The 16,894-nt window shown below is 47.6% G+C and overlaps 1 long non-coding RNA gene across 2 annotated transcripts in view; it reads right to left on the bottom strand.

The window, feature by feature from the left end:
* Positions 1-708: 708 nt before the first annotated feature.
* The window catches only part of LOC109383413 (uncharacterized), a 39,575-nt gene continuing 23,389 nt past the window's right edge, over positions 709-16,894 (bottom strand). The window contains exon 3 of one of the 2 annotated variants that reach the window (XR_002124176.1): positions 709-1,432. This is a non-coding gene — a long non-coding RNA (uncharacterized LOC109383413). Of the gene's footprint in view, positions 1,433-16,221; positions 16,641-16,894 lie in introns of those variants that run through there. The other variant, XR_002124175.1, reaches the window with a different exon arrangement.

Genomic DNA, 16,894 nt, shown 5'->3' with positions numbered 1-16,894 from the left:
AGACCCTCCTCTGCTTTTGTTCATCAGTGAGCTCCTTCGGGACCATTTTTGCACACACCTTTCTCATGCCAAGATTTTCAGTTAAGATTTTCCTAACTGTTCCTCTACTGATATTTATTTAGTCTGCTGTGTTTCTCACAGTCAGCCGATGATTTTGACACACAATTTGACAAATTTTTGCAATGTTTTCATCAGTTCTTCTTGTTACTGGCTGCCCTGATCCCTCTTCCTCAGTGAAGCATTCTCTTCCCTCAAAAAAAAATGTTTAATCTATTTGTACACTGCCGTTTTCTTCATGGCATTATTCCCCATAAACTTGGACTAACATGTTCCTGATTTCACTTCCACTCTTATTTAACAAGAAATTTAATGTTTGTTGGTTGCTCTAACTGAAGTTCAGACATTCTCTCGACGGCACACAAAAAAACTCAACAACAATAATGAACGTCACTCAGCAAGACACGCCACAGGTAGACACAAACACAGCTGTGAGACACTGATATACCAAGGTTATGAAACCTTACTGAACTGTTTGTACAGTGCTGTCAATGCATGGTGGCAAGTTCGTGAACTTAATTGTCACACCAGTGTGGATATGCTGGACAAAGGGATGAGTCTCGTCCCGGGTGAGACAGAGTAGGATGGAGCAAGATTTCGTCATGCTACTCAGAATGGCACACAATTGAAAACGTATGAATTGTTTGTTTCTGGAATTTTCTATTTAATATTTTCAGACCATGGTTGACCATGGGTAACTGAAACAGTGAAAAGCATAACCTTGGATAAGGGAATTGGGAGACTACTGTATATAGCGGGATAAGAAAACAATCAAGGATGGAGAAGGCTAGAATCAGCCCTTCACCTGGAGGAAATTGTCTCCTGCTGCATAAGAGTAACAAGCAAATCAGAAAGGTTCCAATGCGCCCTACATTCTGTTATCCACAGCTAAAGCTCCTAAAGGGACAAAGCAAAACCACAGCACCGGGAAACCACATGTTGGCCACACACACCCGCAGCACGCACAATGCCATCCTTGCATGCCTGAGCCAGTGGCTTCACATCTTGTTCCACTTTCTGGACACTGTGCACATATCCAGTTGTGACTGGTCCGTGGCAGCACAGTAAGCAGCTGTTCTCTGGTGTACATCTCGGGCCTTAGCCACTGACAGCAGAGTTGACTGAGAGCTTCCTGAAGTCCTTCTCTCCTGGTAGTGAAGCTGTTTACCTGATTGGTTAGGAATCTCAGTGCTGTGGCCATGCCCTTACAGGATAGATTCCTGTTTCCTCTTCTGATGTCACCATTGGTAACTTCTCTTCTTGGTGGGCCTGGTCTTGAGAGTTCAGGGCCATGGTCACTCTGGACTCTGCTGCATTCATCATTCATTATACAAATATAGAGCAATCTACAATCCAAACAATTCCCTGTCTTCACCTAGAACAGAGACAAACAGGGCAGAATTAAAGTCGGAGAAGTGTTTTAGAGCCAGATCTCAAAGGCCTATATAACTCACATCCACGTAACCATCAATCAGTGAGTTCAAGGAAGTGCAATTCCCTTCAATGATGAGAGACTTACAAAAATATGTAACATTTTTAGAAGATGACATTTAATAGGAAACTGGAAAAAATAACAGTTAAACACTGTCCCAAGAGGCAGGTAGTCAAATAAGCTTTAGCAACAGAGAGGATCTGAAGAATATCAAAATCAGAATGAGAAGTGGGCAAGGGACAAAAAAATTGAAGACTAAGAGCTCTATTTGAAAGTCCCCAATAAATTATAGTAGGTTTGTTATGTTTAAATTGTATTTGGGTGCATAATGAAAAGAATACTAATGAAGGCTTCAGCTGTGAAAAATATTGTTATGAATTTAGAAGTTCCTGATATGGTAGGTTAAAGTAGAGTAAGTTGAACGGCCTGGATCAGCTGCAGAACCCTTTACTCAGGGTCCTAGTTAAAAGTGGAGACCTTATGAGTCACCTGATAAAAAGGCTCAAAGCAATATTCCCAAGTGTGGTAAATACTACCACCAAAGAAAGGACAATCAAGCATTGTGCCTCTTTCTTAGTGGTAAGAGGTGTCAGGAGTACCAATTTGTCCTTTACTTTAGAAGGAATGTCTCTTCTAGGACAGGAGTTGGCAAGCAACTGTTCACAGGCCAAATATGGTTCACCTCTTAATTTTGTAAGTGGAGTTTTTTTGGCACCCACGCACATCCATTTGTTTATATATTGTCTATGGCTAGTTTCACACTACAGTGGCAAAATTGAGTAGCTGCAAAAGACACCTTATGCTCTGCACAGCCTAAAAGATTTACCAATTGGCCCTTTAAAAAGAAAATGTTGCCAACTCCTGCTCTAGGATAAGAGGTTCCCTAAAAAACTTCACCAATGTGGCAGACCCTTGAACCTTCATAGAGTTTATCTCCCATCTAGAAGACAAGTGGAGTGCTTGACATTTCCTGCTCATGGGTCTAATGAGCTTAGTGCCATTAATTTAATGAACAGCATGATAGTCTGCAAAATATCAAGATTAGTATGCTCCTTGCAGACTATATATGAAGACAGAGAACAGCACCACTAATTAAATTGACCCTGAGGCAAAATGGTGAAAGTGTACTGATATCCTTGCTATGAGCGCATGTCTGTTTTCAACCACTGTCACCCCCTTCTAAGACTAGGAACTACATTTCTCGGAACCTCCCTTCCTATGTGGCTCCAGGTTAGTTTCCCAATAAGAGGAATTCACAAGATATTCGGAAGGTACAAGTGAAATAGAAGGAATTATTCTCTAGAGGTGGTTGAAGCAAGACACATGGATGGACAAGAGTGTCACAAAAGCTTCCCACAAGCTCTTGAGACTGAGGTGGTAGGAGCTTGTCAGAGGTTTTTGAGGATCACAGCGGTGTCCAGCCACGCTTTTGAGAACCATGCACTTCATTGCTTTATGAGCAGATATTGTGTCTTTTAAGAAGAGATATTCTGTCAGCTTCTGTGGACTTCTGACCTTCAGCAACAGTTTCCTTGATCTCCACTCCCTCAGCACAGCTCTTCCACAGTTGTATAAGCCCCTAATTCTGTATGGAATCCTTTATTCCCAGAATACAGAGGTGGCTTCTCTCTTCCTAACCAAACTCTGAAAGTCTTTTTACCAAAAATGGTTCTGGAACTTGTTTTCCAATCTGATTAGATTTGAAAGTAGTACTGACCTCATTGAAATTGGAAAAGGGGACACTGCTGGTCCATGGCATTTGATGGCAATACAGTTACTTCAGTTATCCTCGGTAATTGGCTAGCATCAGGGGCCTAAAGAAGGCAAGGCTTTGGAAGACCAAGTAGTTGTAATAATCAAACATTATGGTGGAAATAAAAAAGTACAAGGATTGTCGGATGGGCTGGCTTTTTCTGAGTGCACTGGAGAACTTGGTAAAATAAAATAAAATATGACAAGCTTTGACATATTGCTTGTCAAATGTCATATGTCATATGACATTCTCAGCTGAATTGATGGGTAGAAAGCCAGAAAACATGACTGTCCAGAGGGAATCTTTTATTTTGTGTAGTGCAAAGCCTGCATGTCTGAAAACCAAACCAAGAGTCTGTTCTTGTGGTTAACCAAATTACACAAAAATTGAAGTCTTGCTTATTATATAATTAAAGTTATAGAGTTAGTAGAGGAAGGCTTGGACTCTGACAATTGTAATAAGGATGTTTGGGTAAGTTCCCACCCCTCCCCCAGCTCCCAAATTATATCAGTCCTTTTGTGCCATTTGCTAGCAAAAGCTGCCCTTCCTCCCATCTGAGAACCTTAGCTGCCCCTTTCCTGAAGATTCTATAATTACCTTGCCTGAGGTATTCACCTTGCAGAGTTATGCTGATGATTCTCAAACACATACTCTTGATCCCTCATTGCTTGCAGACACATAACAATACTCAAACCCCAATAGATCTAAATAGAAGGACTACAAAGTGTGACTCAAGAAGAGGTAACAAAAACACCAAAACAGTCACAATGTTTTGATAATTTACATCAGCAAAAACGTGGGGACTATGTCTGGAAAAGGATTCCAAAGATGCTATACTAAGGGAGAGAGAAATATAATTTTGGATTGCACTGAATTTATTGATATAGCTATGTTAGCTCAAGCAGCTTACAATAGAATGGCTGTGACAGCCTATTTTACTGGTTTGACTGAAACTTGGACTTAACAGTAGCCTGTATTCGGTTAAAGAGAGATGCCAAAACGTACTTGGTAAAACAAGATATCCAAAGACTAAGAAAGCTAGAAATGCCTGTTAATAAGACCTCCAGAAAGCAGAGTGCTTTTACCTGACAGAGCCAATAATACACCTTCACTTTCTTTGTTCATGGCTATATCAATCCTCCAGCCTCTGTCAAAACCTAGTCTGCTAGGACCTTGATCATCTCATCATTTTGTAGATTATGACCTACTATACTGGTAATATCATCTTGATCAGGCAGGTGAGCAGTATCTGATACCCTAGGCATCCTGATAAGACACATAGGTGCCAGAAGGTATGGAATAAATCCCTCAGAAATTAAGGTACCTACCACCTTAGTGAAATTTCTTGCTTCCAGTAGTCTCTAGCACAAGAAAATATCACCTCCAAGGTGAAGGATGGTTGCTGCATCTCGCATCTTCAATCACAAAGAAATAATTACAACCGGATTTTGGTGGCAACATATTGGGCAAGCTGCTATGGCCTATTTACTGAGTAATGCATCAGATTCCTGCAGGGAGGCAGTGTGAGGCCTTGGAAAGTTCCCTGCTTCAAACAGTTATGGGTGACTTCGAGCCTATTTTTTCATATTATAATTAAAAACTTCTTCACAAGGTTATGGTGACTACAAAATGAGCTAACAGGTGAGAAGCTGCTTTAACGCACGCATCCTCAGGTGTTGCCTGCACTGCTTTACAATTTGATGCCAGTCCAATGACAACATTTTCATCAGCCCAAAGAGTAAAAATTGCCCCATAATGATTGACAACGATTCTTTTTTTTTTCCTCTTGAGTTGTATCATAGGGACAGGAGTGCACATGAAACATTAATGTAGAATTTAAAGAATAATAATAATGCAATATCTTTCAACTAGCACTCGAGTCAGAAATAAAATACTGGCCAAGTGGCTGTTTACCCTGAAAAATGACACCCAGCTGAGGCAAATGGCGCCTGAGATCCACAAAGCTTCTACCCAGTGCTTTCTGCAGCACCGCTTTGCATCCAGGGAACCATTGGGTGAGATGTGTGCTAACTCTCCCTGAACTCCCAAACTCTGAAAGGAAGAGTTGGGGCTATTCTGAGCTCATCCCACCCCACTTCTGAGACAGGCAGATTGCTTGCTGTCTTCCCTGTCGGGACATGTTGCACCGAGAACACCAGAGGGCGTCCACTCCCCACAGAAGTTGATGCCTGGGAAAACAGCAGCTAAAACAAGGGTGAAATGGGCCACAGGCTCCCAGTGCTCTTCTCCCTTCTCAGGCCTGCACCACACATCAGAACGATGTAGTGCAAAGATCCATGGCTTTTGGTAATAGAGAGCCCTGGGCTCGAAGCCCAATTCTATCACTTACTTCCTATGACCTTGGATAAGTGACCTCAACCCTCCAAACCATGGTTTGTTCATCTGGAAAAATAAGGTAAAAAATAGTACCTACCTCATAGAATTACTGGAATAAGTGAGATAATGTGGGTAAATTGCCATTGTCCAAATATTAGTTGTTTTTAAGTGTCATAATAATTAAACTAGTTTGATTCTAATCTGACTAAGTCCTGGCAAGCAGAGTAGGTAAACATGATTCCTATTTTTCAAATAAAGAAATGGAAGCTCCAAGTTTAATGACCTGCAGAATCATGGTGGTAGTAGTAGCTTCATTTTTCTATGCCTCTCCCTCAACCTTGTACAGTGATGGTCTCTGCCCTTCAGAGACTCACTTTCAAACCTCTTGAAACCTTTTGAAATTCTGAGATTCTGCGGCTCAGAGAGGGCAAATATCTTACCTAAGGCTACACAGTGAGGGAGTGGACAATGTGGGACCCAATAAGCCAGCCCAGTGGGTTCCCAGTCCAGTGCTCCAGCCACTGCCTTGAGACACCCTGTGAGACACTGCCTCATTATTCTGCTCTTGTTGCTTGCTGTGGGAACCCAGCTATGAGTCTTGTCTCCCTAACTAGACTGTGAGTTAACAGAGAAAAAGAACTTTCAAAGCATACATATTACTATGGAAAAGCTTCCATGGCATGTTGCTATATAAAACGAGGGATCTACAAAACACTGGGTGCATGATTCCGGTATGTATGAGGTCAGATAATTAAGTTCACAGACTCATCCTAGAAAGTGCTACATACTTCATTGCTGAATACACTACGGTCACCTTCAAAGTACTCCCCTTGGGAGGCTATGCACCAACACCAGCTCCTAGTCCACCCTTCAGAGCAATTTTGGAACTCTTTTTCTGGAATGGCCATCAGAGCTGTCGTCGTATTACCCTTAATGTCCTAAATGTCATCAAAATGTCTTCTTTTCAATATTTCCTTTATCTTCGGGTAAAGAAAGAAGTCATTGGGGACCAGATCAAGTGAGTAAGGAGGGTATTCCAATACAGTTATTTGTTTATAGGCTAAAAACTCCCTCACAGACAGTGCTGTGTGAACTGGTGCATGGCAAGAGCCATGAATTGTTGGTGAAAAGTTCAGGTCGTTTTCTTCTAACTTTTTCACGCAGCCTTTTCAGCACTTCCAAATAGTAAACTTGGTTAACTGTTTGTCCACTACATCCAACTGGTACCCTCCCAGCCCCCCATCCTGACTGTACCCCACACCTGACCACTTCCACACTTAACCCATGTCTTCTGGCCACCTGGTGCCAGTCCAGCTCAACCCCATCTCCATCTATCCAGCCCTCCCATCCTTTAAGGCCATCTCAAATGCCTCTTCTTCCATGCTGAGCAGGCCCTGCTGAAAACCAGCCCTGATGGGAGACAGGAGACCTGAACACATGGTTCTTGCCCTTCCAGAAGGTAAGAGGGAAACCTGGAGCCCTCACTCTGGGCCTCAGTTTGCCCATCCATGAGATGGAGGGGGTAAGAGTAGATTATCTTCAGGAGCCCCTCCTGCACTAACCATCTAAGACCCCTTTCACGATCCCTGAAATGGAGAGAAAGTTAGTTGCCCTTTTGACCTTTTGAATCCCTTCAACATTCACAGAGTGGAGAGACTGGAAGGACTTCAGAGAAAAGGTAATCCCACCCCCTCACTTTTTCCCCAGAGATGCTGAAGCCCAGGGAGAGGCAGAGGCCTGACTAACCACCTGGGGAGTGACAGGAGGGAGCTCCTGGCTGCTTAATGGAGGACCCATCTCAGCAGCGCCCCGGCCCCCAGAGAAAGGGAGTGGGAGTAGCCTGGAAGGGCAAAAGCTGCGGAGCCTGGCGCTGGGCGGGCGTGGCATGCCCAGCTGCAGGAGTCCTCAGTATTTTTCCATAACCAGCAGGCCTGTAGCCCAGGACATGTGCTCCCCTCTCCCCTTGCCCATCACATTCCTCTGCACACTCAGGCAGCAAAGTTGCATTCAGGGCCCAGTTGGGGCAGGACAGGAGGGAGGCAGGGGCCCAGATACACACAAAGATTCAAAGATACTGGTACAGCCACAAGCATAAAGACCCAGAGAGATAACACAGATCCAGATGAGGCAAAGAGGCCCAGACACAAACAACACATGCAGCTATAATAAACCCGTCGTGTCAGACACGTAGTCCTATTCTCAGAGGCACACACAAAAAAGACCACCGCACAGAGATATTTATCCCATGCACTGACACACATAGGCAAGCTCACGTGCTCACTCAGCAGACTCCTCTCCATAAACCTCTGCCATCCTCCCTTCTTCCCCTGAGATCCCACACTGCCTGTTTAGGTCAAACATTGGTCTATGAAAGGGAGAAAATTCTTGAGCTGCCCCAGGCCTGGGAGGCAGGACAGAAGCTAGACAAAACCCAGGGGCCAGCCAGGCTCCCTCTGCACTGAGAAGTTGACAATTTTTAAATCCAAAGAATTCACTGGACCATCCCCACTCTGTTCCCAGGGCCAGGGTAAGGCAAGTTCTGAAGCACGATGAAGCACCACCCCACCCATGACCCTTTCTGCAGTCCCTGGGATCTCCAGCTGTTAGGGGCAGAGCAGAGGGACATCCAGCAGCTATTCCCCTAGTTCACGTCCCCTCCAATCCCCTCTCCACCCCCACCTGGGCCCTCCACCCTACCTGACTCCTCCACCCACACACCTGTCTCCCTCATGCCATCTCCCCCATTCAGCCCCACATCTGTCCCCCAAGAGATTAACTCCACATCTACCCTGGGTCCTCTATACTCAAGAACCAGAAACACAACTCCTTGATCAGGTGGACATTATGACTTACACCCGCACCAGAGCCTCTTCTCACTGGGTGCACCATGACGACCTGGTGGCCGCGAGTCCAGCCAGGTGAGTGCATGTCCATCTGCCATGTCAGCAGACAAGGACTCCAGTCCCAGCCTCACCCCCTGTGTGTCTTGGGACCTTGACAGGTGGCTTCAACTCTTAGAGACTCATTTATAAAATGGGAATAATAATGCCACCTAGCTCTCAAAAATATCTGTAGTTTATCAAGGGGCCTAATTGAGAACCTGGTTTTAATTAAGAAATGGACTGTGCAACTTTGGTATAGTGATTAAACCTCTCTCAGCCTCAGTTTCCCCGCCTGGGAAATGTGATAACCCTTGCTACCCTGGGGTGGTGAAATACCCTGTTGGGAGCAGATGACCTGAGTGAGGGCTCTGGCCATTCTCCATGCCCTCCCCTCCCTGCCCCTGCTGGTTCCCTCACTGCCTGGGCCCACCTGGTGGCAGCGTGGGCTGTCAGCTGGAAAGGATTTGCAGCCCCAGAGCTGCATAGGCTGAGTTGTCACAGAGGCCCCCTTGTCCTGCTGGGGAGAGGCCATGGTGCCAGCAGCCACCTAGCCCCCACACGACCTGGGCTTCAAAGACTGGCACAGGATGTCCTGGCCCTGAGCCCAGCACCGGGCCAGCAGGCTGTTTGGGGGCGCAGGACAGGGAGTTGTAAGTGCTCCAAGGGCTTAGTTTCTGTCCCAGCACCTGAAGGGGCTAGAGGCACACATTTCCCCCCCTGCAGGCAGGAGAGAAAGCCCACCCTTAAGCTGGACCCCTCCCCCTCTCCATAAAGGGCACAGGCTTGGCCTCCTGCACCCTACCCTCATCCAGGGCATCCTGAGGGATGACCACTTGGAATTTGGGAGACCTCTCAGGATGAGTTCAACTGAGAATGGCAGGAAGGGGTGAGGGAAGGCCTGGATGAGTGTTTCTGTCGGGTCCCGCTCTGTGTTCTGGGTCAGGTTGTAGGGATCCAGTCAAGGTATTCAGGGTCTGAGTTGGAAGACAATCCAGGTGTTATCTGGTCCAGGTGTTGGGATCTAATGTCAGTGATCAGAGTTTGGGTGTTGGGATCCTTTCTGAGTGTTCCATCGAAATGTGAAAATCTTCGCTGAGTTTCTGGATCTAGTTGTAGGGATCCTCTCAGACTGTCCGAGGATGCAGTGGAAGCCTATCTAAGTGTATCTGGTCCTGGTGTTGGGATCTCTTCTCAGTGCTCAGAGTCCTGGTGGGGTCTTCCCCAGGTAAAGTTGTTGGGACTTTCTCTGGCAGATGGTTGGAAACTTAGCCCATTTATGTAGCCTAGTGTTGGGGATCTTCTCTGGGTGTCCAGGATCTGGGCTTGGGACCTGCCCTAGTGGTGTTGGTGGCCACCCTGGGTTTATTTGGGGCCCCTAGATGGGGACATCATGTCCAGCCCTAGGCCCTCCCATTGGCCTGGAGGCAGACATCACTGCCAAGTCCCCACAGCAGTTCACCAAGACCCTTAGGGGATGAAAAAAAGGAGGGCCCATGGCAGCTCAGCCTGACACCCCCCTTCAGGACCCAGGAATTGGAGGCAGACACCAGACCCAAGCTGGGGGTCAGTCCTGACCTCACTCTGCCCAGAGGCACGTCCCTGCCATCCTCCAGCTTCAGTTTCCTTACCAAGAGAATGAAAGCATTGGATTTGATATTCTTCAAGGCCCCATATCCACCCTCTCCCTGGTCCTCCTCTACACACACACACACACACACACACACACACACACACACACACACACGGTACTCATTCCCAACTCCCAAATTTGCCCACTCTGATCTTCCCACCTAACATGCCATCTCTCTCGCTGCCTTTTCCAGCCTCCACCAGCCCCTTAAGCCCCCTTTCTTCTAGAAACTTCCTCTACTCGCCTTTTCCAGGCCCAGGGCGTGAGCCATTCTTGCCCTGAAAGGAGCCCACAGGCAGCCACAGATGCTCTTCTGGGTCTCTCCCCTCAGCTGGCAGGGCCCTGTCTACTCCTGACCCCCACTCTGAAGCCTCACTCTAGATGGGCGTGGGGCTCAGGGTCTTGTGCTCAGCTCAGCCACCATTCCAGGCTGGCAACTGACTCTTTAAGAAGAAGGAGAATCTCTTTAGTCTCGAACATACTGGATGGCGGAGTGGGCACTAAGCGGATTTGGGAGCCTGTCTCCTGCAGCACCAATCCTTATTTTTCCAGGCCACTGAATTCATGTGACAGCCAGTCTGGGACACCAGGGGGCCCTCAGGACCACGTGGTCCCAGGCGAGCAGCTAGAGACTGACTGCCTGATTCTACCTTTCCTGGGTAACTGTGCACCCAGCAGAAGGAAACCAGAAGCCTCCAAGGCAGGAGTGATCTAGAGCAATTACCCTGTCCTCTGGACCAACCTGCGCAGTCAAGCATGCTAGCATGAACATCCACATGTGTGTGCGCATGCACACACACACACACGCACACACACACACACACACACACAGACATGCACCTCTCATGGAAAGGGAATGGAGCCAGATTCTGGGTTAGGCTCTTTGCAAATAATTATTAGTCCTCACAGCAGCCTTGCAGGAATCATTAGCCCCATCTGTGGATGAGGAAACTGAGGCTCAGAGAGGGGAGGGGGCTAAGCTGAGATCTCACACGCACAGCTACTAAGCGTGGAATCGGAATTCAGTTCTCTTGTGAAATAAAGAAGACAAAGAAAAAAAGAAAAGAATTCAGTCATGGCTTTGGCGTGATACCACCCGGCTGCACACACACACATGCGCCAAGTGCACACACAACTTTCACACACTTGTGCTCAACCCCTAAACAGGGCCATCGAATATCAAAACTAGACGAATACTTAAGAGACCATCTTGTTTATGCCATTCCATTTTACAGAAAAAGAGAAGGGAGAGCCTGCCGAGTGGTGCATTGGTTGGGAGTTGGCTGGGGAAGCCAGCTCTGAGCGGCAGGACCCTGTTCGGATCCCACATGAGGGTCAGTGACGCTGCGCTCACTACAGCTAAGATGGTGAACAACAGATCCACCTGGAGCTGGGCTGCTGTGAGTCACCGGCGATGGTGTAGGCTGCAGTGGGGCTGGCCAGCAGCGGGCATGAGCTTTTGTGAGCTGCCGTGAGCCACCGTGAGCGGCCGTCCAATGTCCAGTGAGCGACTGCCTCACCTGGGAAGAACGCAATGATAATACCAACATGAGCCAGTGAAGCAACGTCCTCCACAACTAGACTGAAGAACAAAAGGACAGCAATTTGTCTGTTCCCCTTCCCTGATTCCCCAACGCTGTTCCCTTCCCCCAGATCCCCAATAAAATCTTTTTTAAAAAAAAAGAGAGGAAGGGGGAAAGATTTAAATTTTCAAGACATCTAGGAAGTGGCAGAAACAGAACTAAAATTCACACCTGGTGTCACATGTATACATATCCACATACCACACAGCTTACCCATAAGCTCTAACAGAAAACCTATGAATACATACATTTGCACCCATAGACAGTCACTCGCACCTCACACATATTCTTACTTGTTTTGTATGCCTACATGCAGACCATTGCACACATCTACTCATCACACACAGACACACAGACACACGGTCATATATAATTGCACACAGTGCACATTCATGTACACTCATTCACATACAATCCCTTCACTCATGTATCTACTCATACACACATCCATGTTCTCTCACTCCCACACTCACGTGTACCCACCCTCCTGATGCAAAAGAGATAAGCTGACCCTCATCAGAGAGCCTGCAAAACTCAGACTAGACCTTGGGGTGAGAGCTACACCCTAAGCCTTTAAGACGGGTTGCCCTGGCACCAGCCTGACATTATATGGGTGTGCCCTGGTACTGCCATCGGCAGCCCTGGGAAGTGCATTTTACCAGCAGTTCCCCACAGGCTCAGGCAACACGCCTTGGCAACACGCCTTGGTAGCCCCAGAAAGTGCCCAGTCATAAGCCAGGAGTGGCTGGGCCAAGCTGGCAGCAGGGCCGGTCCCAGCTTGTGAGCTGTTCGTCTTCTGCCTGGAGCCACGTTAGGGACTCTCCTCCCTCAAAGGGCCAGGCCCTGAGTCATGAGGCCTCTTCTTACACCCACTGAAGATGAAGATCAAGATGCTAGGATCTGGGAGCAGAGCACCCAGAGCTATCAATGGGAGTTACCAAGGTTGGTGAGCCAGCTAACTCAGGCTTTCAAATAGCACTTCGAGATGAGCCAATTAAGTCACCGAAGTCTTTCTCAGTGACTGAAATGTTACGTGTGTATCAAATACAAACTAATGTCAAAAACTAGCCAATTACCATTGACAGCTGTCAAAGTTCTCTAACAAATGCTCCAAGCTGGACAGACCAGATCCATGAACAAAGCATTACAATGCAGAGTTTGGTGGCTGTAACACAGAGATAGATGAGCATGGTGGGAACACAGGGCAGGAAGCAGCCAAGTCGGACCAGGGAGGGGGGGCCACTTGTCCTGGGTTCTCGAGTGATGAGTAGGCACTCACCAAGAAGCTTTCCAGAGGAAAAATTGCGTTTCAGGGAGCAGAGACCAGCATAAGTGTGGGCTGAAATGGAGGAGCAAAGAGTTGGCTGGAGGTACAGGAAACGAGGCCTATTGGAGTCAGCCATTCAACATTTATCAGGTACTTACTATATCTCTCAATGGTCCCAAATTCAAGCCTTTTCAAGTAACAAGCAGGTGATGCAGATGAGTGAAATGGGAAGGTGTGATAATAGGGAGCGGTGGGGCCAGTGTTTAACAAGAGTTCATGCCCTATCTAAAGCACTTCTGTTCAAGAATATTTGTTGAACCTGTGACAGCCGAAAAAACTGGTTTGGGGACTGGGTTCAGATGGCAGACCCTGAATCTGCACCCCATGGCCCTAGTCTCCAGAACCTAGCCCCTAGAACTTGGACGAAGCCTTGCTTGTGGAGCTGAGGAGTTTGAGCCTGACCCTGTAAATGGGGCTAAGACCCATGGAAGGTTCTTGTCACGAAAGGGCGTTTGTCCCAGGAACCTCCAGGAGAAAGCCCTCACACTGTGATCATCAAACGTCACAGGGCTGTGTGAGTGTTGCCCAAGACCCTGAAGACAAAGACAACGTTTTGCTTTGTCCTGTCACAACTGCTCCCTAGCAAGAGCCATTCTGTCCTCACATGAATCTTCATCCTTACCCCCTTCCCCTATCCCTGACCCAAAGCTCTCCTTTTCCTATCCACATCTTGCATAGAAAAACTGACTTGAGTAGGTCCCTCATAGTTCTCTCTTTGCTCCAAGGCCCCCCACAAAAGAACACCCAACACACACACACACACACACACACACACACACACACACACACACCTCTATAAGGTAAGGGGTTAGACTAGGAATGATTCTCCCTGTGTTCTATTTCATGGTAATGTCAGGACAGCTTTAGAGATGAAAATGCATGACTTGGTGTCCTGGTTCATCTGAAGTTCCTTGGGACAACTGGGGGATAGATTGTTGTCCTGGCAGGAGTGGGGAGCCCCTGGGGTTCAGAGGCAGGTATCCCATTGCATTGAGAAGGGAGAGAGCATGGCCAGGCACCCAGCACACAGCCTCCCCTCTCCCCACCACATATGCAGATCCCAGATGCTTGGCTGTGGAGCCTGGGGGCTGCTCTGGACACAAACTGGCACCCTTCCCATTCCCCACCCCCCGCCATCCACAGCTTCCCTCCTGGACCCTCATTAAATTATTCCACCCACTGGCCCCAGGCTCCGGCTGCCTTTGATGTGTGCCCATCCAGCTCTGCGGCCAAAACCAGGCCCCTCACACCAGGCCAGGCTAATGGGCTCTGACAGCTTCCATGGGGCCCCATGGTAGCAGGGACACCAAGGCCCACACTCACACTCACAGAGCACATGCTCAGGCCCATGCACAGCCAGAGATTCCCACACTTACATACAACACTCTCCAACACTCACACACACACACACAACCCTAACCCTAGAGGGACCCGCACTGTGGCACAGACACATGCACCCTCGCACACTCACATGCACTCAAGCACACCCATGCACACACATTCATGCACACACACATGCATACACACACATATTCACACAACACTTACAGCACACACCCTCACGCACTCTTAGGATCTAACACACTCACATCATGACACTTGGGCTCTCAGATGGGGCCCCCTGAGCCTTTTTCCTTGCCACTCAGCTGGGCATGTGAGGTCTTCTGCAATCTCCAGTCACCTACTCACCTTCCTCGTCTTTTGGAGGTCATAACATTGGGATTATGAAGCCAGGCAGCCTGACTTCAGCTCTTGGGTACCCCATTTATAAGCTGTGGGACTGTGGGCAACTTTCTAACCTCTCTGGGCTTCCATTTCTTTTCCTGTAGAATGAGAATGATGATAGCATCTTCCCGGGGTGCTTGCATGGCTTAAAAGAGGCTCTGTACTTTCCCACTTAGAACACTGCTGGTTCACAATAAGAACTCCACCAACGGTGGCTGCTGTCTCTTCCCTTCCGTTTCATACCCTTTGCCTCAGCCATAACGAAATCATTGAGTTGCCTAAACATGCCAGCCTGCCACAGGCTTCTGGCCCTTTACATGTGGTGCTTTTTCATCTGGCGTCATCTCTTCCCCACTTGCTCCCCACCCCACCCCCATCCACCTGGTGAGCTCCTACTTATTTTTTAAAACCCTGTTCAAGGGGGCCCCGCCCATGGGAAGCCTTCTCTGCCCTCACCAGCAGAAGGGACCACTGACTACTCTGTGTACCTGAATTGTCCCTTTCCCTACACTGTGTGCTCCTCGAGAACATGGGTCCTTGTGAAATTCATCTCTTCAATCCTGTACCCAGCACGGGACATGGGTCCTAGTGAGCATCAGAGGTATATGGGAGAGTCAATTGGGCTACATTGTAACGAGGTAGAAAGAAGACGCGCCTGTGCAACAGGTCACTGAATGTCATGGAAACGGGGTAGCCTAACGTACTGATACATGCAATAATAGCATACCAGTAATGATGGCTGACTTCTGAACGGGGACTTTGGGCAGCTCCAAATCAGAGACTTTCTATTTAATGCTTTCAGTAATGCTATGAGGCTGTGGTGGTGATGGGTCTATCACCTGGGGGAGTGAATGCGTGAAGCATGTTGGATGCCTACAATGGAATGCTGTGCAGTAGCAAGAACAAACAGATGAACCAACACACAGTAACATGGGCAGACCTCAAAAGCATGGCGTTGAGTAAGAAAAACGGACCAGAACGACTCACAGTACAATAACGTTTTTGTAAATTAACATCCCTGCCCCCCAATGTGTGTTTTATAAAGACAAACACATTTTAAGGACTTTTTTTTTTTAAAGGAAACATATTGGAGTGGTTTCCTGGATTGAGGAAGGTAGTAAGGAAAGGGAATGGGAACCTGGGGAGAAGGAGAGATTAAATTAGCAGAGAGGAGTATGGGTAACTCAATTCTATGCACCTAAAGTCTAAACAAACAAGGGGGGGAAAAATCAAAACCATGGGAGTATGTCAATTTTATCTCTTTTACATTGGAGAAAATAAACTAATTATGTAGTCATTCTTTTGTTAAGCTGTTGGTTTTATAGTATCTAAATAGCATCATTGTTTGTAGTTTTCCTTAATGCGAAGAAAAACTTAATTTTCATTTGCTGCTTTTTCTTACTTGCCCTCTCCTTCTCCCTCTCTCTTCCCCTCTCTCTCTCCCCCTCTGTCTCCCCCCCCCCTTTCCCTCTCTCCCTCTCTCTCCCAGCCCTGATTGAAGCCTGAACTAGATTCTTCCAGAGACTAGTACAGACCCCAGGACTTCCACATCCTGTCGAGAATAAATGAATGAGTGAATGAGTGAATGAGTGAATGAGTGAATGAAGAAGGAAAGGAAGAAAAGAAACAGGGAGGTAGGGATGAAGAGGGCTTTCCCAGAACATTCTCTCCCTTTCTCCATCCCTATCCTGGGCATGAGTCCTGGACTGGGGCAAGGGGAAGGGGACAAAGGGCTAGAACGGACTGCTGGTCTTCTCAAATCCTCCCATCACAATCAGGAGTTGCTTCCCATGTCAGGAAGCCGCAGGCACTGGCACAAGATCCGAAAGCTGCAAGATAGCAGTGCTCCAGGGATCCCAAATCCTACATGACAGGAGCCCCCTGCTCCAGCAGGGACACTGGGGCAGGCTCTGCCTGTAATAACATCAACAAGGACAGTAAGAGCAAATGCGCTACATATACATGCTCTTTCTCCCCTTCAATCCCCTTCAGTTCTCATATCGAGTATGAACATTAAGAATTATCCCCATTTTGGGGCCGGCCGAGTGGCGCGATGGTTAAGAACTCGCTTGGGATGCCAGAAGGCCCCGGTTCGGATCCCACATATGAGGGCCAGTGACACTGCCCTCTACAGCTAAGATGCTGAACAACAGCTCAACCTGGAGCTG

This window comes from Hipposideros armiger, unplaced genomic scaffold, assembly GCF_001890085.2.
Source record: "Hipposideros armiger isolate ML-2016 unplaced genomic scaffold, ASM189008v1 scaffold_82, whole genome shotgun sequence".
Taxonomy (NCBI): Eukaryota; Metazoa; Chordata; class Mammalia; order Chiroptera; family Hipposideridae; genus Hipposideros; species Hipposideros armiger.
This window is presented reverse-complemented; position numbering and strand designations above follow the sequence as displayed.